This window comes from Lupinus angustifolius, chromosome LG07 (assembly GCF_001865875.1).
Source record: "Lupinus angustifolius cultivar Tanjil chromosome LG07, LupAngTanjil_v1.0, whole genome shotgun sequence".
In the NCBI taxonomy this organism is placed as follows: domain Eukaryota; kingdom Viridiplantae; phylum Streptophyta; class Magnoliopsida; order Fabales; family Fabaceae; genus Lupinus; species Lupinus angustifolius.
The window spans coordinates 16,750,261-16,775,803 of NC_032015.1; the positions used below are offsets into that span (position 1 = coordinate 16,750,261).

At 30.1% G+C, this 25,543-nt stretch overlaps 1 long non-coding RNA gene across 1 annotated transcript; it reads left to right on the forward strand.

The window, feature by feature from the left end:
* LOC109353106 lies at nt 20,565-23,588 on the forward strand. The gene is made up of 3 exons (XR_002108429.1): nt 20,565-20,650; nt 22,353-22,355; nt 23,576-23,588. It is a non-coding gene; the product is annotated as an uncharacterized LOC109353106 (long non-coding RNA).

The following is a 25,543-nucleotide window of genomic DNA, read 5'->3' on the forward strand; positions in this document are numbered from 1 at the left end:
CATCTTCTTTTTGAGTTTGAACTACTTAGACAAGTTCTTATGTTTTACTTTGGTTAACCCCAAACACCAAGGTCTGAAATCCTCCTTTTAGTGTATATCCTAAAATGGTAGAATGATAAACACTTATATTAATTACTTAAACAATACTACGACCATAAATAAGATTAGGTTGTCACCTTGGTGACTCTGATATTGAATGAGTGATGAATGTAAGATCTTAAGAAAAGCATGTTTAACTTGGCAAATAAACTAAGTAGTACAACTACTTCTTAGTTTATTTGTTAAGTGTTTGAGACAAGTAATTTTATTGACTTGAAATCATTTTTTAGGTGATCAATCTAAAAAGAGCATTAAGTTCTTCTCAAACAAATAATATTAACCAAAGCACCAACTTGAATGATTAAAATACAAACTTTTGTAAATTAAGAAGAAGTATGAATTACATAACCTTGTTCAAAAGAAAATGTTTAGGAGCATGAGCTATCCATCCAAGGATTGGATGCTTTTGAGTTCCAAATGAGAGTACAAAATTGATTTTTGCATCTCCTTTGCCTTCTCCTTTTCTCCTCTTGAATTCTAAACTAAAAATTATAAAAACTTACTTGAAATGAAAACTCTAAACTAAGAAATGAAGAAAGAACTCCAAAGAGAAGTTCCTAATGAGAGAATTCATTCTTTCAAGTGTTTTTCTCTGTTTTGGTGTCTTTTTAGTTGATTTTGAGATATGTTGCTCGAAGGAATTGGCCTCCTATTTATAGGCCTCACTGCCAGACCGCTGAGCTGCTTAGCTGGACCGCTAAGTAGCTGACCAAACCCGTTATCATGGGTTTGGTCCCTTGACCAAGTAGCTTAGTCACCTCCTTGTGCATGACTCATCAAAGCTAGTTGTGGGCTATGAGACCAGCTATTGTGAGCTACTTCTGAAAAGCCTATGGTGGGCTACTTGAAGTGAGGTCATGGATGACTTCATGGTTTGCTTGATGGTTAAGTCAAATCTGGTACACACCGCCTACCGCACCTGCTTCACCATTAAGCTACTTGTTCAGCAGCTTCTGATCGTGTTGACTGGGACGTGGCTTGGTGCTTGCTAATCTAGTCAGGAGTCTGGTTCTTCGCTGAGCAACTTCTTCATCAGTTGGGTCTTGTGCCAAGCTCGTGTCTGACCGTGTCAAGCAGATTTCTGACCGTGCCAAGTCTAGTCTGGTGCTAGGCTAAGCAGCTAAGCAGGTCCGTTCAGCTTCCTGGTTGAGCAACTTGGTTCAGGTCAAGCTAGTGTCTAGGTCAGCTCAGTGGGGCTTGTTCCACGCTCATTTTAATTCCTACAAAATACATAAAAAGGGAATACAAACACAAATATACTAAATTGTGCTATTTTATACAAAAAGTATTGTTTTAAGTGCCATAAAAGTGTATGAATTTTAGGTATATTTGGCACTTATCAGGCATATCCATTTTTGAGGCATTTGTGGCTTAAGCGAGAAAACAATCAATTCTATGGGTGCCTATTTTAGCTCAAGCGAGAGCTGTCTCGCCTCGAGCTTAAACACTCGTTTTCTCTAGACACTTCTCGATCAAGCAAGAGCTGTCTTGCTCAAGTCAGAAGAGTCTGATTATCATTTTAATTACTTTTATGAAGGAAAATATTTCTCATTTATATCACATGTTTTTAAACCTTGAATTTAATAAATATCACATACATATCATCCCCATAATAATCATTCAAACATTATAATTCAATAGTAAACATGGTATTTGCATATATAAACATAACATAAATTGGCGTAAGAAATATTCTTGTACTTAATCCACACAAACAGACAATTGATTAAGTACAAGCTTTCTTAATACCCAAGACAACTCCAAACTTGTGAGGGACTTTGGAGGTCTTGATGCATATTCGGACACCATTGTGTCACAATGTTTTCTCCCCCATCTGAGTGTGTTGGGTCGTTGGGTTCTCTATTTGCAAGTGAGCGTATTTGACCCGATCTCCTCTCGAACTCTTCATTACGCCAAAATAACGTTAATTAGTTAACTGGTGATAATTATTATACTTACGAAATAACTTTTTACGCGAAGATAAAACTTCCGATTTAAAATGAATTTAATTGCTTTCGTCCATCTGATTCAAGGTTGAATATCCTTGAATCATCCTTTGTCATTGAAAGTCTTACAATCAAATAGCACTTTTTAAAGTAAGATTTTAAATAAATCTTATACCGGAATTATGTCGTAATCTATGGATATACACCAGGCTAGTTCCCAGGAAAGAGAAGTGGGTCGTAAAGACACCCTTAATGTAACACCGCGTTTTTGAAACTTAGAAATTGAGACTTCATTATAAAAATATGATGAAAATTTAAAGAAAATTAAAGGTAACCTATTATAAAATCAGAGTGAATTTAAAATTCATTTTCATTAACATGTTAAAATGCAAAAATATTCAATATTATCATTACCCAAAAACGAGGTATCACATTCAACCTCAAAACCATGATTTAAATAATTATCTATTTGTTTAAGTATGTAGCTTTACAAAATCATTAATCTTAATCGTAACATAATTATTATAAAAGACATCATGTATGCAAAAAGAATCACTCTTAAGTATTTTCCATAAAATATAACTTATACAAAAATTAGTTCAAAAGACCAAGAGTATTCCTAAATCAGATCCAATAATCCCAATATAAACAAGATATTTAACTATATATCAGCTAAGTTCTTCTTGTCTATATTTCTATCAATGGATATCCATAAACCAACTGCAACAAACCTAGACATACACACAATATAGACAAAAGAAAAGACAAAGAAAATAGAGTAAAAACCAACTACGGCGACCACAACATGGAATTACATAGAGGAATAACATTAAAGTGAGACACCCTATAACAACACTATAATCAAACAATGTCAAGCATATGCAAATGATGCATGAAGTTAGTGTCTTATAGAAGAGGATATTCACATCCACAATTAATGTATCTTTCATGCAATGCAATATGCAATTCACTAACCAATCACCACCAAAATTACAATACCCGAAGGCCAAGATCCTAGTGGGAAAGCAACCAGGAGTACAGATATCCTTAACAATGACAAGTAACAATATCAATTGTTTTCCAATTACCTCTATTTGAGGTGCTTACGTGGTAAGCCCAGTCCGTTTCAGGATTCCTCTCTACCGATCATGAAATACGCAAGGGGGTGTTAGAGACCACTTAGTTTGCATGTAAGACTATTCTGGTCATATGGGTAATGAACTCGGACCCTCACTAGACTATCCCACCTAAGAAATTCCTCAAGGCTTCTTGACGAATCACCGTCATTGCCGCCCCTATCCAAATTCCAATGATATTTATATTATCGTATCTTTCCATTTTCTCCAACTCCAACTACACGAATGCAATGCATGTACGCTAATCGAAGTTAGCCCATTAAATCTTTTAATCAAGGTTTTCATAAGTTTTATTTTCACAATTATCACCTAAGTTAGTCATCTCAGTCCCAATGCATTTATGTCATGCCATGTCCAATGGACAAGCTCAAGATGCTAACTTACTGATCCTAGTTGGGCAAAGCCCCAATTTCAAACTTATGTATTTTCCAAATTAATATAACAACTAACATATGTATTTCAGATTAAATACAGTAATCACTTATAATATTCTCCATTGCAGTACAAAAATGCAACAATTGATAACAAAACCATTTCAATTGAGATATTTCTAAATTATCACATGGTCACAAACATTTAGCACATAAAACAATTATCAATTTATCACAATACTCACATGCATTCAAACATAATTATTTAACTTTTCATGACGACGTAATACCATAAGTGAGTACCTTGCATTATGTTACACACAAACGAATTCAAACACATATATTTCCAGAACAATCAAATATCTAAGACTATATACATCGTCATGAAAAGGATCAAGGACTCTTACATGGAAAACAAGTTTCCATGGGAGTTCTTAATCTACCGAACTCTCTGACTTTTGAGGGAATCGGAGAGGAAAAACGTCAATGAAATACTCTAAGACCACATTGGTCTTCTCCCTCACCTTAGGCACTTTATCTCATACTTCAACATTGTTGCACCCTCGAGAGCATCACCACTAACGTCCAAGCATCAACACTTCATCAAGCAACAAAGCATGCAAACAAATCTAGACACTTTAACCAATTACAACTTGATCACAAAGTAGACATAAAATAATGATAAACCTTTATAAAAAGCAAATTTCATTTACCGAAAGTACTATAATATTCCGAAGTTCTCAAAAGAATAGGCAAACTAAAAATAGTAACAATTAAAAATAGTTTTTATAGGATACAGCATGACAACTAATTTAGTTAATAAACTATAAAACTGCAATTACCATTCAAATTCTCATAAGCTATAAAACCAGTTTCATACTAAAACTCAGCATGTTACTATAATTTGCCAAATTTATACTTTTATTTTTAAAGCAACATAATATAGTATTTTAATTTTTGTGTAGCCCAAAATATTTTTCTTACTCACAACAACAGAAGACCACCTACATATAATATAGATTGATATACGATATAACTCTAAATAGAATAGAACTGAATCTTTTACAATGAAGAAAGGAATGCAATTTTTTATTATCCAGTGGCTATACACATCATTATTTATTTATTTATTTTCACAAGGAGTAACATTAAGAGCATAAACTTTCATTTGTGTAACAATGATCTCAGATTGAGAAAAGACAAAACTTTCTCTTCACATATCACTAAGTTCCATGTGATGAGAAACAAGGGTATAAGAGGTAGTATTTGACCAATGTAATGTTTTCCAATGAAGAATAAAGAATGTTAGACCCACCCTTTCAATTTTAAAGGTTGGAAATGTTCAAAAGAGAAATCAAAATCATTTTCAAGTGTTGTGGCTTAAATGCAAGTTATTTGAACAAATCAAGACAATAAGAATTAAACTAAAAGATATACACATTTACAGGAACATAAGTTCAAAGCAGTAAAAAAAGTGAGTATAGGTTACCAATTCCTACTTTTGCCGCGGTTCATGGATTCTGGAAGGGAGAGTGGGATTTTGCTCTCTCAGTCCAAAGGTTATAATTATATAGGTAGGTTAAGAAGTAATAAAATAATATGGAAATAATAATACTATAATTAAAAAGATAGAGATAATAAGAGAACAACAAGGTGGATTAGTTTTAAGCGGTTTTAAAATCATGTATATCTAAATGCAATATACCTATACATAAATAATTGAGTAGTATAGGTATTTAAGCATTAAATGACAATAAGGTAAAAGATATGATAATATGTTCAATATAAGTTAGGACAAACATATTTTTTTGAGGTTAAAGGAACAAAAGGACAAAAGGAAGAAAAGTATGATACATTATCAAAATACTTTGTACCTAACTATTCAAATCAAGATAAGATAATATTATCCAAATAAATAATATCAACTATATTATTCGGTAAATAATTTACCAAAAGGTAAATATACATAAAATATATTTAATGCAAATCTCTATGTATAAAAATAATATATATGTGAACACTTTAAAATATACTAAAATTCCATTTCAATCATTAAATTTATTTTTGGAAACAAATTCAACTCTTAGAAGATAAAGATTCATACGGCTACAAGATAACCAATAAAATAACTTGTTTTTCGAATAAAACAAAAATCATAAACATATTAAATAAACATTAAAAGATCTACGACTAATCTGAAAAATCATATTTATTTTTAGATAAATCTACAAAAGTAAATCCGGATTATTTTTTTTCGAATATTAAAAGAATAGAAAATTGAGGGTGTTACACTTAAATATCAAGTCTTTCCTTAGACAGAACCTTTCTACACATGTATTCTCACTTCATTACATTTTTGCGATAATTCATACATCTTAAAGTAACATTTTAAAATAAGATCATTAAGCTAGACTTATCATTTTTAAAGTAAGTCAAATTAAACAAAATCGATACTTTTAAATCAATATTTTTTAAGTAAATCATACCATTTTAAAGTAAGTTCACTTAACTAAGATTCAACATTTTTAAATCATTTTATCATCTAAGACTTCATAACACTTTAAGTTTATAAAGTCAAGACAGTTAGATAAATCTCATTATTTCAAGTATACTACTAAAACAAATTTTCATGAACATCTTAACACCTCCTAATTTTTTAGGAAAAAACCTCAAGGGTTGGAAAGAGTTATTTTCATAGTCATGAAAAAGAATGACTCTTAATTTAATATTTTGCACTAAACACCTTAACACCTTAACACATTTTTCTATGAACATCTTAACAACCTAATTTTTTAGGATAAAGCTCAAGGGTTAGTAAGTGTTAATTTCATAGTCATGAAAATAAATCCTAAGGTAAGACTTTCTACTACTTTAATATCCAATACTTCATAACACTTTAAGTTTATGAAGTCAAGACTTTAATAAATCATCTTTTATCCCAATTCATTATTTTAACTTGGAAATCAAAGATTAAAATATGCTAAACCATTTTTAAACATAATACTTTCTAAAAATAAAACATTTTCAACAACAACTCATCAACATCATAAACATTCAAGAATAAAATACAAACTTTTTCCTAAATACATTAAAGGTTCCTTTGATGTTAAAATCATCACCTTTAAACATATTCAAATACTAACAGAAAATTACGACAATTTACCACAAAATAGGAAATCGCAAAAAAAGACTAACACTCAACTACGGTTTAGTCTAATTCAATACCGATTAGTTTCTAAAATTAATCGTTGTTAAAATAAATAATTAATAAAACATAAACAGAAAATTCATGATGTTACAACGACAATAGCGTATAATATTTTGTGGACATGTCATATAATTTTAGTCCATTTAACATTTATTATCGACTCGTTTGTCAATGAAATTGGTGAGTGGCCTACAAGCTTCGGGTTAATAACGAAGCTATAATTCAAACAATTGTGATATAAAGAGATGTGTATGCAAGTATGCCAGAACTTAATTTTGATCAAGACAAAACTTAAAGCTTAAAGGAAAGGACATATCAACAATAACAACAAAGACTCATATTCAAGCCTCAAGAAAGGATCATCAAGAGTAGAGTAATTCTTTTATTATTACGTCCTAAGATCTTACGAACGGGTAGAGTCTAAGTTGGATGAACCTATGATAAATCTCACATAATTAGAGTATAATCATATTGTATAAAGAGATTTTCATAAATAATATGACTTAGGGGCATTTAGCATGCATACATGATTTTGAGCATTAATACTTATATCCTTTTCAAAGTCACGCATCATACATCAATCATTCATGTTAGAGGTTCATACACAATTAACAAGGTCTTTTCAGAAAAAGTTAATCAATTAACACTTTGATTAATAGATTAAGTCTTTGCAAATGAGAAACATGGTAATCGATCAAGGACATGGTTAATAGATTTAGTTAGTTTATGTTTTGGAATCTTGAATATTTTATAGAAACATTAATCGCTTAAGTAGTAATTTAATCGATTATCCCTAACATAATAGTTTGAAAACGAATGGTACTTTATCGTCATTTCCCATGGAAAAAACAGAACTGTAATTTTTATACTTATAGAAACTTGATGCAAGATTAATACACATTTTTTAAGATTGATTTTATGAAAAGAGAAAGAAACTTTCATGTGAAAGAGAGTTTCAAGAATGGTATTTTGAGGCATTCATTTAGAGATCATTGCATAAGTGAATCTACTCTATTAATTATCTTCAGTAATTGGTTCAATAGCATATTAGACTAGTTTAATCATTGTTTCCTTGCTGCATCAAGAACCAAAATATTTTCATGAAATTCAGCATGTTAATCGATTAAGCATTCATTTAATTGATGAAGTACAACACTGTGTTAATTAATTAAGCAGCCATTTAATCAATTAAAATCAGTCATTTTTTATATTATCTTTTGTATTTCGAATCGAGTTTAATTGTTAATTGAACAACTATTCACCTCCTCTAGGTGGAGTTAGAGCCCTTATTAACCAACAAGTAATTAAATGCCTCATAATATTTATGGTGTAATATGATTTCTTCAACATCACATAACATGTCAACATGTTTTTTGTTTTCTTTTCAATTTCTTTATTTAAGTAAATTTTATATAATTTTAAGGATTTTTAACTTTTTTTAATTATTTATCAATGCTTCTAGGCTGCCTATTTTAAAAGGGGATGACATAAGAATTTGTCCAAAATGGTAAACGAACGTGCCCACATCCAGTTTTGATTTGCAGGCATTTTGTTGTTGTCAAATAACAGATTGAGCGATCCATTTTGACATCACTACTTATGTTTGAATGGTATAAAACTTTTTAGTTAAATCAAAATTTATTTTATTCAGTTTTTATTTGAAGCTTCTAGAAGTTGGTCCATGTCAGCTTTCCCTTACATGTCTGACACACACTTCTGAACACTCAAAAGACACCAATATATGACTCACCCACTCTAATGTCTACTTTGTCTGCACTTCATTTGGCCGCTCATTTTTAAAATAATCTACGCAGTTCGTTTTTTGGTCATATCATTAAACCCTTTGAGTTGAGACATGCTATTGAACATAAGGGTGTTACTTCCCTCTCTCAAAGTGGAGAGGAAGGATGACGATAAATGATATTTTCTTATCTTGATCTTTGAACCGAAATTAAATAAAAAAATATTTTTTTATAATAAATATTTATCTTTTTCTATAAAATTAATTTGTGACAAAAACTAAATATTTTAATAACAATATGATGAAAAATAATTTTAAATAATAAGATAATTTTTTTAATGATTAAATCAGTATAAAATAATTAATTTTAAATCAAAATAAATGGAAATCATAATTAATTGAATATTAAATATAACAAATCTGATAAGGATGAAAAGAATGATAGGAAATAAGATAATGCATTCTACGTCTTAAAGTTTAGATACAATAGTAGACATTTTTAATGGCAAAGTTATTGTCCCTTGGAAGTTGCTTTGAAATTGGAATTAATGTTGTGTTTAGATTTGGTCTCTAGAGTTTAAAATCTCTTACGTTTTCAGAGAGTGGAATGCTTGTAACGACAAGTTGGTGGCTTTTGGTATTGTTAAGGATGGCAAAATTACCCAACTCATGGGTACTGCTAAAATACATGCAACAGATACCCGTAAAGCTAGCTTATGGGTGGGAAGAGATATCATGATATCTGTCATCCGGGTACCTACATATTTATAAATTTAATATATATATTACACTTTTTATTAATTTATAATTATATATTATCTATTTATTATTATTTTATAATGAACTTTGCTAATTGAAATATAGTGATAAATTTAACATATACATATATTATATTATTCATGTGATAACTATTTCATATATATATATATATTGATTTTTAAAATATATATATTTAAAAGTAAAAATTCATTGGGTACCTGCGAAATACCCAGTACTTGTGTGGGTACCCACAAATTGTGTGAATATGAGTACAGGAAAGCACTACTAGCACCCGTTTCACCCATTTGCCATCCCTAGGTGTTGTGTCCAAGTGTCACTCGTGGTTGGATTCAATTCAAGGTTTTCTTTTTGCTGACTTCTATAGAAATAGGTTTGGATTACCTAATTATAGATTCAAGCAAATATAATATCTTGCCTTTTTTGGCTGCCTTTTATATTGAGCTTTCTCATTCTCAATAAATTTATGGTTGTTGTTGTAACCCTTGCCTTAAAAATGACGTGTTAGTGAACATAATAGCAACTTACCTATCTAGAAGTGGAATAGGCGTATAATCACAAATGTTAAACATTTCTTTTATCCTAAAAGTTTAATAAAAAGATTTAATTGTGGAAGAGTAGATTTGACTAATGATAGGATTTGATATATTTTAAAGATAGTGAAAGGACTACATCTATTTTAAATTGTTGATTGAATATTTAATTTCAATCTTATTCTAGTATGTGTAAAACTCGGACAAAATTAGGTATTCAAAACTATTATGCCCCAAATCATAACACATAAGGCCTCACATATGGCTATATTACTATTGTTAAGCAATTAAATTACTTGAATTAGTGTTATAAAATTCGGTTCGAATCGGCCACTCCGACCACTTCAATCGGGAACTAGACATCTAATTGGTTTGAGCCTTTCATCTTACCGGTTTTGCATAAAATCTGGTTGACTCGGTTAGTTTAAACCTAAAACTAATGGCTTGGGTGGTCGGATCGGTTGGATCGGCCGAGTCAATCAAACAAATATTTTTTTTAAACAACCAAATCAATGTCGTTTTCTAATGAAAGCAAATACTTTTAACTTATTTGTAGTTATTTTTGTCATTTGTTTGTTTATATAACAAAATCTTCATTGTTTAATTAAATTTTAAACTTATTTATATGTTTTTGTTGTAGTTAAAACATACTTCATATGTTCTTTGATGATGTTATCAACTTACTTGTGTCATTTTATAGTAGTAAATTATTCTTCTTTTTTTGATTAATTTGTTTAATTATGTATGATAATGTTTTTAAAATTTGAGTATACGATTATTAAATATTGTTACATAATATTAAGATTTTTTATAATTTTTATACGATTATTTCTAATGTTGAATACATAATATTTTCATTTGAGTTCCTTATTCTAAAAGACTCACTGACTTTCGAGACCATCGGGACACTTCAATTAATGAAATAATCTAAGATCATGTTGATAATCTCCATCATCTTAGATGTTTTATCTCGTCACTTGAATAGTGTCAAATTATCTCAAATGTCACTACTAACATTCATTTGATCTAAGTGTCATTACTTTAGCAAACAATAGTGAAATCAAAATCCATTAAAAACCCATACTTGAAAAAATCATATAATGACATAAAACAAAATCACACTATTATGAAAATTAATTCAATCTCTGAAAATAGATATTAAATTTTAAAAATAAATAAATAATAATTTATCCCTTGTGTTTCATCAGTCATAGGAATGAAAAGAGATAATGATGGTGATCTAAATTCTAAAAATGTGTAACAATTGACCTAAGCAAATATTTTTCTAACAAAAGTGTTTCTTTTACAGAAGTTCAAAATTGGAACTTTTTAAGGGTAAGTGTTTCCCTCAAAATTTTCAAATATTTGTTTGTAGTAATTTTAAACTTGTTTTTCATCTCACCTATTCTCTTAAATTTCATAATCAATCAAAGATCACTAAGGTCTTCTTTTTTGTTGTAATGAGGCTTGGTTTGGATAATGGTTTTTCTAGATTTTTCAAGGCTAAGTTTTAAAAAGAGAGCATTTAAAAAAAATTTGTCTTAATGGAATACTTTTACTCTTCTTTTTTTCCCATTATTTTTCCCAACCTCTTTAACTTTGAACATTGGCTTCTATTTTTCTCAATCTCTTTTTTTTTTCTTTTTTCATTTTTTTGTTTGAAGATTGAGTTTTTCTTTTTCTTCTAAGAAGCAAAGTCCACCAATTTTCCCCCCAACTTGATTCTTTCAAACTACTCTTTTAAAATTTAATGCTCTCTTAGAACATTTTTTGAATTTGGTTTATGGAATAATTTGAAAAAAAATTGATTTCATTTGTTTGGCTTAAAGGGGCTTACAAAGGATGTTCCTAACTTGGTTTGGACTTTTTGGCCTTTGGTTCAACTAATCAAAGAACATGCCTTGATCACTTCTTATCATTTTTATGCAATTAAGATATTTAAAGATTCAAACAAGTCTAATTAGAAAAATCAAATGTTGATTCTCACTCATGTGTTTGGCTCACTCCCTTATTTGGTTTGGATTCACACTTTAATACAAAAATATTTGCAAAGATCTTGTTACATAAAATTGATTTTCAATTTGCAAAATTTTTCAAGTTATGACATTATGTGACTTTTTCACAAAAGTTTAGCATACATCTCATTTTGCTCAATCAAAGCTTAATTTAAAGTATGCTTAACATTTCTAATCATGTGATCATGCTTCAAAAAATTTGTTTCAGCCATTTTGTTTTCGGTTTTGAAATTTTTGAGTTTTTTGAACAAACAAATTTACTTTTTACATATTTACACAATCTAGTTAAAAAAAGGAAAACTTTTAAATTACATCAAGGCTTATCCCCCCTTTTTAAATGAAGGCTTGTGCTCAAGCCTTAAAAATATTTTTGGGCTTTACTTGATGTGATTTAAAAAAATTGTTTAACTTCAACTAAAAATCAAATTTTGAAAAAAATTGAAGGAATTTAATTTTTACCACATACTGGATTGCCTTCCAGTTAGCACTCTTTTAATGTCATTAGCTTGACATTGATCAACAATTTTTATTTCTACTCCCCCGAGGGTCCAGATTCACTTCTCAGGATTGCATGGCTATGCTTTCTAGGGTTTATTTTTGTGTTAGCTGAAAATGTTGATTTTTCATTTTCAGCTATTTGCTTGGCCAGCTGGCCAATCTGAATTTCCATATTCCGAAGAGAGGCATCAGTGTTTTTCTGATTAGCCATGGTCATCTGCATAAACTGGTTTAGAGTATCCTCCAGTTTTATGCTTTTGTCCTGAGTAGGTTGTTGATATTGATTATTTTGAGGGTAGAAGTTTTGTCTTTGAGGGGGGTCTTGTCTCCAATGTTGATTTTTTGAAATTGATTATTACCCCCTTGAGAGTAATTACCTTGAAAGTTTTGCCTTGGAGGATTCCCAACAAAATTTACCTCCTCATTCTGGCAGACGTTGACATTATGGTCCTCATTGCATTTGTCACATCTAAAAATTTACTTCTTTGAGGTTTCCCGCAATTGCTTTGGTAGATCATTAAGCTTTTGGGTCACCTCTTCTAACTGTTGTTGAAGAAATTTGTGCTGGGCCAAAACAGCATCAGCTGGGTTTAGCTCAAGCATTCCACCTTGTCTGGGTAGTGGCCTTCGCTGATGTTGACTTTTATGATCATTTAAACCATGGATTCGATAATATCAGTGGCTTCTTGCGGAGGTTTGGTCATCAATTGTCCGGCTGTAGTAGCATTTAGTATCCATTTATGCTGCTGCTCAGGTCCATTAATAAACATATGAATCTGAGTTTGCACGTCAAATCCATGGTTCGGGCACTTCCTGAGCATAGATTTAAATTGATCCCATGCTTCGCATAGGCTTTCCCTAGAAGGTTGGACATAGGTGGAGATTGCAGTCTTTAAATCCATGAATTTTTCTTGCAAAAAGTATCTTGACATAAATGTTTCTTCCACCGTATTCCAGTTATTTTGCATATGTTGCGGGAGATCAAGAACCATTCATTGGATTTTCCGATTAAAGTTAATGGAAAAAGTTTGAGAAAGATGGTCTCTTCTTCATACTCAGAGATCCCAGTGGTACCGACCAACTCATAAAAATTAGTGAGATGGTTGTACGGATCCTCATAGTCTAATCCAGCCCAAGGGTTTGCGTACATGAGCTGTACCAACCCTGTTTTCATTTCAACTGGCCTTTGAGAGCCAGAAGGTCTCTGATTCTTACATTTTCAGAGAGTGTTACGCTTGTAACGACAAGTTGATGGCTTTTGGTGTTGTTAAGGATGGAAAAATTACCCAACTTGTGGGTACTGCTAAAATACATGCAACGACTACCCATAAAAAAAGCTTATGGGTGGGAACAGATATCATGATATCTGCCATGCGGGTACTGCATATTTATAAATTTAATATATATATTACACTTTTTATTAATTTATAATTATATATTATTATTTTATAATGAAAGTTACTAATTGAAATATAGTGATAAATTTAACATATACATATATTATATTATTCTTTTGTTAACTATTTTATACATATATATAAATTGATTTTTAACAAATATATATTTAAACGTAAAAATTCGTTGGGTACCTGCGAAAAATACATATAGGCTTTAAAATAATTATTAATTTATCACAATTACTCATAAACATTCAAATATCATTATTTGACAATTTTTCATGACGATGTATCATAAGCGAGTTTTCACATTACGGTAACGATAAATAAATTTATAAACATGTATTTTTCAGCACACAAAAATAAATGAATTGTACGTCGTATAGATAGTGATTATAGAATCTTACATAAAATATATTTTCATTTGAATTCCTTCTTCTACAAGACTCATTGACTTTCGAGACCATCGGAACGCTTCAATTAATGAAATAATCTAAGATCATGTTGATAGTCTCCCTCATCTTAGATTTTTTATCCCGTCACTTGAATAGTGTCAAATCATCTCAAATGTCACTACAAACATTCATTTGATCCAAATGTCATTAATTTAGCAAACAATAGTGAAATCAAAATCCATTAAAAATCATACTTTAACAAATCACATAATGACAGAAAATAAAATCATAATATTATGAAAATTAATTCAATCTCTGAAACTTGATATTAAATTTTAAAAATAAATAAATAATAATTTATCCCTTGTGTTTCATCAGTCCTATGATTGAAAAGAGATAATGATGGTGACATAAATTCTAAAATAGAGTATTTTTGTCATCTTTTATTATGTAATAATAATATTTAGTCTATTGATAATAAATTAATAACATTTATATTTTTCAAAAAACACACAACAAAGTATGTCGTCAATGCAATGGTATTACGACATTAACGATAATTGATATTTTGCTTTTCCTTATATGGTAATATTTTATATTATAAACACCACAATAATATTTAAATATTTTCACATACATATACTATTTTCCAGTTAAGTATGAATGAGAATGGTACAATAACATTGTAAAACCACTTGTACTATTTTTTTTGGTACTACCAAGAATATTATTTCACGCCATAGGTAACAAACTAATCCCTTATACTATGTATATGCATTGTTTCTCCTATTGACACTAATTACTCTTTTGAAAGTGTCACACCTCACCACTATATATAGGTGGTAGAGGCCTATGAAGAATTGAACCATCTATTCAACATTAGAGGTTTGATCAACTATGGATAGTTACTTGAGTGTGAGGATGTCTCTTGTTAAATTTGCTTTCTTTTTTGTTTTTATCATGGCAGCAGGTTCGAAATTATATTTTATTTTGAATCTCAACCATGTATTTTATACCTTCTAATTTTCATTGCATTATATTCTTTGTGATATATATTGTTTGCATGTTTATATATTATTTGTGTGAATACAGATATATGCAAACAATCAGATGCTGCTGGTGCAAATTGTCTTCTTAGTATTCCTTGTACATCAAACCGACATTGTCAGATACTTTGTGGTCCCAACTATGTGTGTTATGCTAAACGTTGTACATCCAAGCTGCTTGAATTCAAGCTTCCCAAGATTGAGAACCAACACATTGTGATGTAATAAAAAATGTGCGCACAATTTAAAAAAAAATGAATAAAGAAGGGTTACATCTTATTATGTAATATTATAGAGATAACTAGTGTTGCGCACAATAAATAAATGAAAACAGTGAATAAACAAGGGTTACATTTTTAATTTAAATTTTCCATAATGTTTCGTTACAAATTTTTATATTCTTTTCTTTGATAAATAAAAAATTGACAATAAAGATAACTAATGTGGTCCATCTATCAAGGGGTATTCTCAAAAAGGAATAAACATATTTTCCTTACATAAAAAATATTTATTTCCATTAACAATGTCAAACATAGATATATATGTTGAACCTCTCAGATATACAATTAACTTTATAGAAAAATCGGCAAAAGCATCAATACAATATGATAATATATATATATATATATATATATATATGATGAAATCAAATAAATTGTGCCTAGGCAAATCCCTGGTCCATCACAACAATCATAGAAACTGCCTCAACAAATCCATAGTCCATCACGGCAAACGTGGGAACTACCTCAACAAATCTCTTGTCCATCACGGCAAACGTGGGAAGTGCCTAAACAAATCTCTGGTCCATTACGGCAAACGCGTGAACTGCCTCAACAAATCCCTTGTCCATAACGGCAAACGTGAGAACTGCCTCAACAAATCCCTGGTCCATCACGGCAAACGCCGGAACTGCCTCCACAAATCCATGGTCCATCACGGGAACTGCACAACAAATCCCTCGTCCATCATGGCAAATGCGTGAACTGCCTTAACAAATCCTTGGTCCATCACGACAAACGTGGGAACTGCCTCAACAAATCCCTGGTCCATCACGACAAGCGCGTGAACTGCCTCAACAAATCCCTGGTCTAGCACGGCAAACGTGGGAACTGCCTCAACAAATCCTTGGTCCATCACGGCAAATGCGGGAACTGCCTCAACAAATCATTGGTTCATCACGGAAAACGCGGGAACTGCGTTAAGAAATCCCTAGTTCATCATGGCTAATGCGTGAACTGCTTCAACAAATCTCGGTTCCATCACGACAAGCACGGGAACTGCCTCAACAAATCCCTGCTTCACCAGCAAAGCATCAATCAAGGACAGGGTTAATAGATTAAGTTAGATTATGTATGGGAATCTTGGACATTTTATAGAAACATTAATCGCTTAAGTAGATTTTAATCGATTATCCCTAACATAATAGTTTGAAAATGAATGTTACTTTATATCGTCATTTCTCATGGAAAAAACAGAACCGTAATTTTTATACTTATAGAAACTTGGTGCAATATTGATACACATTTTTCAAGATTGATTTTATGAAAACAAAAAGAAATTTCATGTGAAAAAGAAAGTTTTAAGAATGGTATTTTGAGGCATTTATTTGATAGCATTCATTTAGAGATCATTGCATAAGTGAATCTACTCTATTAATTACCTTCAGTAATTAGTTCAATAACATATTAGACTAGTTTAATCATTGTTTCCTTGCTGCATCAAGAACCAAAATATTTTCATGAAATTCAGCACGTTAATCTATTAAACCTTCATTTAATTGATTAAGTACAACACTGTGTTAATTGATTAAGCAGTATTTTAATCAATTGAAATCAGACAATTTTTATATTATCTTTTGTATTTCGAATCGAGTTTAATTACTACTTGAACAAATATTCACCTCCTCTAAGTGGAGTTAGAGCCCTTGTTAACCAACAAGTAATTAAATGTCTCACAATATTTATGGTGTAATATGATTTCTTCAACTTCACATAACATGTCAACATGTTTTTTGTTTTCTTTTCAATTTCTTTATTTAAGTAAATTCTATATAATTTTAAGGATTTTTAACTTTTTTTAATTATTTATCAATGCTTCTAGGCTGCCATTTTTAAAATGGGGAAAACAAAAGAATTTGTCCAAAATGGTAAACGAACGTGCCCACATCCACTTTTGATTTGCAGGCATTTTGCTATTGTCAAATAACAGATATTGCGATCCATTTTGACATCACTATTTATGTTCGAATGGTATAAAACTTTTTAGTTAAATCAAAATTTATTTTATTTCATTTTTAGTTGAAGCTTCTAGAAGTTGGTCCATGTCAGTTTTCCCTTACATGTCTGACACACACTTCTGAACACTCAATAGACACCAATGTATGACCCACCCACTCTAATGTCTATTTTGCCTGCACTTCATTTTGCTGCTCATTTTTAAAATAATCTACACAGTTCTTTTTTTTGTCATATCATCAAACCCTATGAGTTGAGACATGTTATTGAACATAAGGGTGTTACTTCTCTCTCTCAAAGTGGAGAGGAAGGACGATGATAAATGATATTTTTTTATCTTGATCTTTGAACCTAAATTAAATGTAAAAAAAAATTAGAATAAATATTTATCTTTTTCTCTAAAATTAATTTGTGACAAACACTAAATATTTTAATAACAACATGATGAAAAATAATTTTAAATAATAAGATAATTTTTTTAATGATTAAATAAATATAAAATAATTAATTTTAAATAAAAATAAATGGAAATCATAATTAATTGAATATTAAATATAACAAATCTGATCAGGATGAATAGAATGATAGTAAATAAGATAATGCATTCCACATCTTAAAGTTAAGTTGAGATACACTAGTGGACATTTTTAATGGCAAAGTTGTTGTCCCTTGGAAGTTGCTTCGAAATTGGAATCAATGTTGTGTTTAGATCTGGTCTCTAGAGTTTAAAATCTCTTACGACAAGTTGGTGGCTTTTATGTTGTTAAGGATGGCAAAATTACCCAACTCATGGGTACTGCTAAAATACCCACAACGGGTACCCGTAAAAATAGCTTATGAGTGGGAACACAGATATCATGATATCTGCCATGCGGGTTCTGCATATTTATAAATTTAATATATATATTACACTTTTTATTAATTTATAATTATATATTATCTATTTATTATTATTTTATAATGAACTTTACTAATTGAAATATAGTCATAAATTTAACATATACATATATTATATTATTCTTGTGATAACTATTATATATATATATATATATATATACATATATTTATTGATTTTTTAAAAATATATATTTAAATGTAAAAATTTGTTGGGTACCTGCGAAATATCCACTACTCGTGTGGGTACCCCCAAATTGTGTGGATATAAGTACGGGAAAGCACTACTCTCACCTGTTTCATCCCTTTCCCATCCCTAGGTGTTGTATCCAAGTGTGACTTGTGGTGGGATTCAATTCATCGTGTTCTTTTTGCTGACTTCTATAGAAATAGGTTTGGATTACCTAATTATAGATTCAAGCATATATAATATCTTTCCTTTTTTGGCTGCCTTTGTATTGAGCTTTCTCATTTTCAATAAATTTATGATTGTTGTTGTCACCCTTGCCTTAAAAAATGACGTGTTAGTGAACATAATAGCAACTTACCTATCTAGAAGTGGAATAGGCGTATAATCATAAATGTTAAACATTTCTTTTATCCTAAAAGTTTAATAAAAAGATTTAATGGTGGAAAAGTATATTTGACTAATGACAGGATTTGATATATTTTAAAGATAGTGAGGGGACTACATATATTTGAAAATATTAATTGAATATTTATTTTCAATATTATTCTAGTATGTGTAAAACTCGGACAAACTTAGGTATTCAAAACTATTATGCCCCAAATCATAACACATAAGGCCTCACATACGGCTATATTACTACTGTTAAGCAATTAAATTACTTGAACTAGTGTTATAAAATTCGGATAGAACCGGTCAGTCCGACCAGTTCAATCGTGAACCAGACATCTAATTAGTTTGAGCCTTTCATCTAACCGGTTTTGCATCAAATCGGGTTGACTCGGTTAGTTTAAGCCTAAAACTAGTGGCTTGGGTGGTCGGGTCGGTTGGATCGGCCGAGTTAATCAGAAACATATTTTTTTGATAAACAACCAAATCAATGTCGTTTTTCAATGAAAGCAAATACTTTTAACTTATTTGTAGTTTTGTTTGTCATTTGTTTGTTCACATTATAACAAATTTTCATTGTTGAATTAAATTTTAAACTTATTATATGTTTTTGTTGTAGTTAAAACATACTTCATATGTTCTTTGATGATGTTATAAACTTCCTTGTATCATTTTATAGTAGTAAATTATTCTTTTTTTGTTGTTTAATTATGCATGATAATGTTTTTAAAATTTGAGTACACGATTATTAAGTATTGTTACATAATATTGTAACTTTTTTAGAATTTTTAATGCAAACCGAGTTAATCGGTCCAACCACTGAACCACAGGTTGAACCAACAGTACCCTAACCGTAACAGAGTCATTAACCTGTCCAAGTTTAATAACATTGAGTTGAACAAATATATCATATAGGCTTAAAAACAATTATTAGTTTATCACAGTTACTCATAAACATTCAAATATCATTATTTGACAATTTTTCATGATTATGTATCATAAGCGAGTTTTCACATTACGGTAACGACAAATAAATTTATAAACATGTATTTTTCAGCACACAATAATAAAATAATTGTACGTCGTATAGAAAGTGATTACAGAATCTCACATGAAAAATATTTTCATTTGAATTCCTTATTCTACAAGAGTCATTGACTTTCGAGACCATCGGGACACTTCAATTAATGAAATAATCTAAGATCATGTTGATAGTCTCTTTCATCTTAGATGTTTTATCTCGTCACTTAAATAGTGTCAAATCATCTCAAATGTCATTACAGACATTCATTTGATCCAAGTGTCATTTCTTTAGAAAACAATAGTGAAATCAAAACCCATTAAAAATCATACTTTAACAAATCACATAATGACATAAAATAAAATCACACTATTATGAAAATTAATTCAATCTCTGGAACTAGATATTAGATTTTAAAAATAAATAAATAATAAGTTATCCCTTGTGTTTCATCAGTCCTAGGAATGAAAATAGATAATGATGGTGATATAAATTCTAAAATAGAGTATTTTTGTCATCTATTATTATGTAATAATAATATTTAGTCTAGTGATAATAAATTAATAACATTTATATTTTTCAAAAAACACACAATAAAGTATGTCGTCAATGCAATGGTATTACGACATTCATGGTAGAGGCCTATGAAGAATTGAACCATCTATTCACCATTAGAGGTTTGATCAACTATGGATAGTTACTTGAGTGTGAGGATGTCTCTTGTTAAATTTGCTTTCTTTTTTGTTTTTATCATGGCAGCAGGTTCGAAATTATATTTTATTTTGAATCTCAACCATGTATTTTATACCTTCTAATTTTCATTGTATTATATTCTTTGTGATATTTATTGTTTGCATGTTTATGTATTAATTGTGTGAATACAATATATGCAAACAATCAGATGCTGCTGTAAATTGTCTTCTTCCTGTTCCTTGTCAATCAAACCGACAATGTCATATATTTTGTGGTTCCAGCTATACATGTGTTGGTAAACGCTGTATACGCAACCTGCCTGAATTAAAGCTTTCCAAGATTGAGAACCAACACATTGTGATGTAATAAAAAATGTGCGCACAATTTAAAAAAAATATGAATAAAGAAGGGTTACATCTTATTATGTAATATTATAGAGATAACTAGTGTTGCGCACAATAAATAAATGAAAACAGTGAATAACAATGGTTACATTTTTAATTTAAATTTCTCATAATGTTTCTTTACAAATTTTTATATTCTTTTCTTTGATAAATAAAAAATTGACAATAGAGATAACTAATGTGGTCCATCTATCAAGAGGTATTCTCAAAAGAGAATAAACATATTTTCCTTACATAAAAAATATTTATTTCCATTAATAATGTCAAACATGGATATGTATGTTGAACCTCTCAGATATACAATTAACTTTATATAAAAATCGGCAAAAGCATCAATACAATATGATAAAGAATATATATGATGAAATCAAATAAATTGTGCCTCGGCAAATCCTTGGTCCATCAAGGCAATCGTGGGAACTGCCTCAACACATCCATAGTCCATCACGGCAAACGCGAGAACTACCTCAACAAATCCCTTGTCCATCACGACAAACGAGGGAACTGCCTAAATAAATCCATGGTCCACTATGGCAAACGCGGGAACTGCCTCAACAAATCCCGGTCCATCACTGGAAACGCGACAACTGCCTCAATAAATCCCTGGTCCATCACGCCAAACGCGGGAACTGCCTAAACAAATCCCTTGTCCATCACCACAAACGCGGGAACTGCCTCAACAAATCCATGGTCCATCACAGGAACTGCATCAACAAATCCCTGGTCCATCACGGCAAATGCGGGAACTGCCTCAACAAATCATTGGTTCATCACGGCAAACGCGTGAACTGCGTTAACAAATCCCTGGTTCATCATGGCTAATGCGGGAACTGTTGCAACAAATCCCGGGTCCATCACGACAAGCACAGGAACTGCCTCAGCAAATCCCTGCTCCACTAGCAAAACATCGATATGCTTTATCAAAATTCGGTACCTGCGCAATGGCTTTTTTCTAATCCTTAACAAAAATGGCGTTCATTTCTTTACTGGTTACTTATCATGATAGCACTCAAACTTTGGATTGCTTGCTATCAGGTAAGCAACAAGTAAAGAGGAACAGTTGTAAACACCCATTTTTGTCCGCCCAGGAAAAAGCGCAACACGTTTTTAAATAAAAAATATAGAATTCCAAAAATACTTTTCTAAAAATAACAAAACTAACCATGTTATGTTAAGGTTCCAAAATCTAAATGATTAGGTTAACCAAAATTCAAATTTAAAATAATAAGAGTAAACCGTTTGTTACGGTTCCCAAATCTTAGTGATTAGGTTAACCAAAATTCAAGTTTAAAATAATTGAATTCTAAAACATGTATTTTGTTAGAGTTATTCTAAAAATAATAATACTAAATAAATAAATAAAAAAGATAGTGAATTAAAGACTTGATTGTAATATCATATAAATTTAAGATTTAAAAATATCTAATTTGAATCACATCATATCCATTTGATTAGTTACATGAATCACCTTGATAATAACTAAATATTTAAGGATTCAAAAATCAAATCAAGATTGTGATATGGAAATACACAAATCAAATGAAATTAGAAAGTTCATATCAATCTAATTGTGTTATACAAATCAATCTGATTAGAAAATTAAATCTTTAGAGATTTGGAATCAAATAAATCAAGATTGCAAATCAATCAAATAAGTTAAAGATCGCAATTAGGATTATAGAAAGTGATTATAGAATCTTATATGAAAAATATTTTCATTTGAATTCTTTATTCTACAAGACTCATTGACTTTCGAGACCGTCAGGACACTTCAATTAATGAAATAATCTAAGATCATGTTGATAGTCTCCCTCATCTTAGATGTTTTATCACGTCACTTGAATAGTGTCAAATCATCTTAAATGTCACTACTAACATTCATTTGATCCAAGTGTCATTACTTTAGCAAACAATAGTGAAATCAAAATCCATTAAAAATAACACTTTAACAAATCACATAATGACATAAAATAAAATCACACTATTATGAAAATTAATTCAATCTCTAAAAATAAATATTAATTCAATCACACTATTATGGCTTGGGTGGTCAGATTGGTTGGATCGGCCGAGTCAATCAAAAAAATATTTTTTTATAAACAACCAAATCAATGTCATTTTTCAATGAAAGCAAATAATTTTAACTTATTTGTAGTTATGTTTGTCATTTATTTGTTTACATTCTAACAAAATTTTCATTGTTGAATTAAATTTTAAACTTATTGTATGGTTTTGTTGTAGTTAAAATATACTTCATATGTTGTTTGATGATGTTATCAACTTACTTGTATCATTTTATAGTAGTAAATTACTCTATTTTTGTTGTTTAAATTTTAGTAGTAATATTAAAGATATGGTGTTGGTCGTAGACCTTCTTCCCATATTCAGAAAAGTTAAAACGATGCGAACCATTACCAGACAATAAAGACTCCATAATTTTTTTTAATTCAAAGTGGAATAAGTATTATATACTATTTTTAACTTTTTAATAGAATACAGAGACCATTTTCTGTTTATATTAGGAATTTATTATTTTGTTATATTATGTTATTAACATTTTTATATAAAACAAACTGGTTTACTTTTATAGTATATAAAGTGCAGGGAATAAACACAAGGGAATGAATATAAGGGACACTACAAGAAATCTTGAACAATATAAAAACGTGATCTTTTTTTTATTCATGATAATTGCTTTAATTATTATGATTACTATATAACAAGTGCATTGAACACATACTAGGAATGAACCTGAATAGCTCAACAACATGTATGTAGATGAGAACAATCCACGTGGAGCCACTGCTTGGTGTATATAGTTTGGTTTATAGAGAAGGACTTGGGTTGAAACGAAACTAAATAAAGCCTTTAAAAAAATCATAATGTATCATTGACCCTAATAGAGAAAAATAATAACTTTGGCTTAAAAATAATCATATATTTGATTTGATTTAATTGTGATAATGAAATTAATTCTTCTACATTTATTCTATTAAAAGCAATCATGATATACAAAGTTGTATATATTATGACACATATTTGATTTAATTTTGTTTGAATTATTTATGATTCCTTAATTTAGGCAATGCTCATTGTGGATATTTTTTATATAGTTTAGATTTGATTCTAATATTGTAATGTTAATATTACATTCATCAATTTGTTAATTTAGGCAATGGTCAACCTTATGTACCTACAGTATTCATTAATTTGTTTTATATTCGTTGCAGATCAACAATCATCATTCTTCATGACATTGGGAAAATAAACATGATGGATTCCAAGAATGTCTTCCCCAACAACTTCAACCACTTTAATTACATTCACTTATATTTTAGCTAAATAAATTTATTTCGTTAAATAAATTTTTTTAGTGACAATTGATTTTTTTAAAAATCCTTGCAGATCAGCTTTCCATGTCCTTTATGTGATTGGAAAAATCCTAATTTGAAATTGAAACTGTTCATTAAGGACATATGATTTTTCAAACGACAAATATAGTCAAGTATAAGATTTTTTTTTTTGTATAAGTCAATTGAGATACTTGAATTATGTAATTGTTCTAATAAGCAAATTGTTATTAAAATCTAATACTAGCATTCTATTTTTCTATGATTTTCTCTTCTCCTATCTATGTACTTCCTTACCTAATCGCATATACATATTCGCAAAAACAAGATTTGTGTCATCTATTAATTGCAAATGATCGATTAATAATAAATAAACAATGAATGGAAAGATAGTAAATTAATAGGTTGATGATATTTTCTTTTTTATTTATTTATTTATGTTGATGTTTAGTTTAACATCTTTGCAAGATTCAAGTGATTAATGAACGAGGTATTATCGATAAATTAATTTTTGTTATTGGCTTTGAACAAAATGATGAAAATAAGATACGAAGAATGGAAGAATGATTAATAAAGTAAATGAATATTTACTTACTAACTAATTTAGCATGTGTTGGATTAGGAAACTTGTAAATTAAAAAGTTATTGATGAGGTTCTATGCCATGTTATTTAAAACCTTCTAAAGTGAGGTTTTGTATGATATAATTTTTCCTTGGTGGCTAAGTCAAGTTAACCACTTGTTGGGTCAAGCCCACCTAGCTGCTTAATTGGCACTAGTGAGCTTCCTGCTTGAGCAGCTTGTCCTGCTCTAGCCATGTGTGTGGTTCCAAGTTGGGCAGCCCAAGTGCACGATGAGTTGCCTGCTTCAGCAGGTTGGCTCGTATCAGGCCTGAGTGTGACCGTGTATATCTTGTGTCAAATCGAGCCAAGTTGGTGTTAGTTCAGCTGGGCAATGCTTTTTGTCCAAGCCAAGCTACTTAGTGAGCAGCTTCATGTTTTTGGTCCATGCTTATGGCCAAGCACTTAGCTTGCCATGTGTGCATCAAAAGTGGCTTATGCGGACACCTCCTTGCTTGACTATTTTTCTGATTTTTGCTTCTCTTTGACTTTTCCTAGAAAACTTCACATAAAGATTTGGAAAAGAGGTGGACGAAATATAAAATCAAACTATGGCAATTTATCTAAAAAAATTTGAATTAAGTTGGTT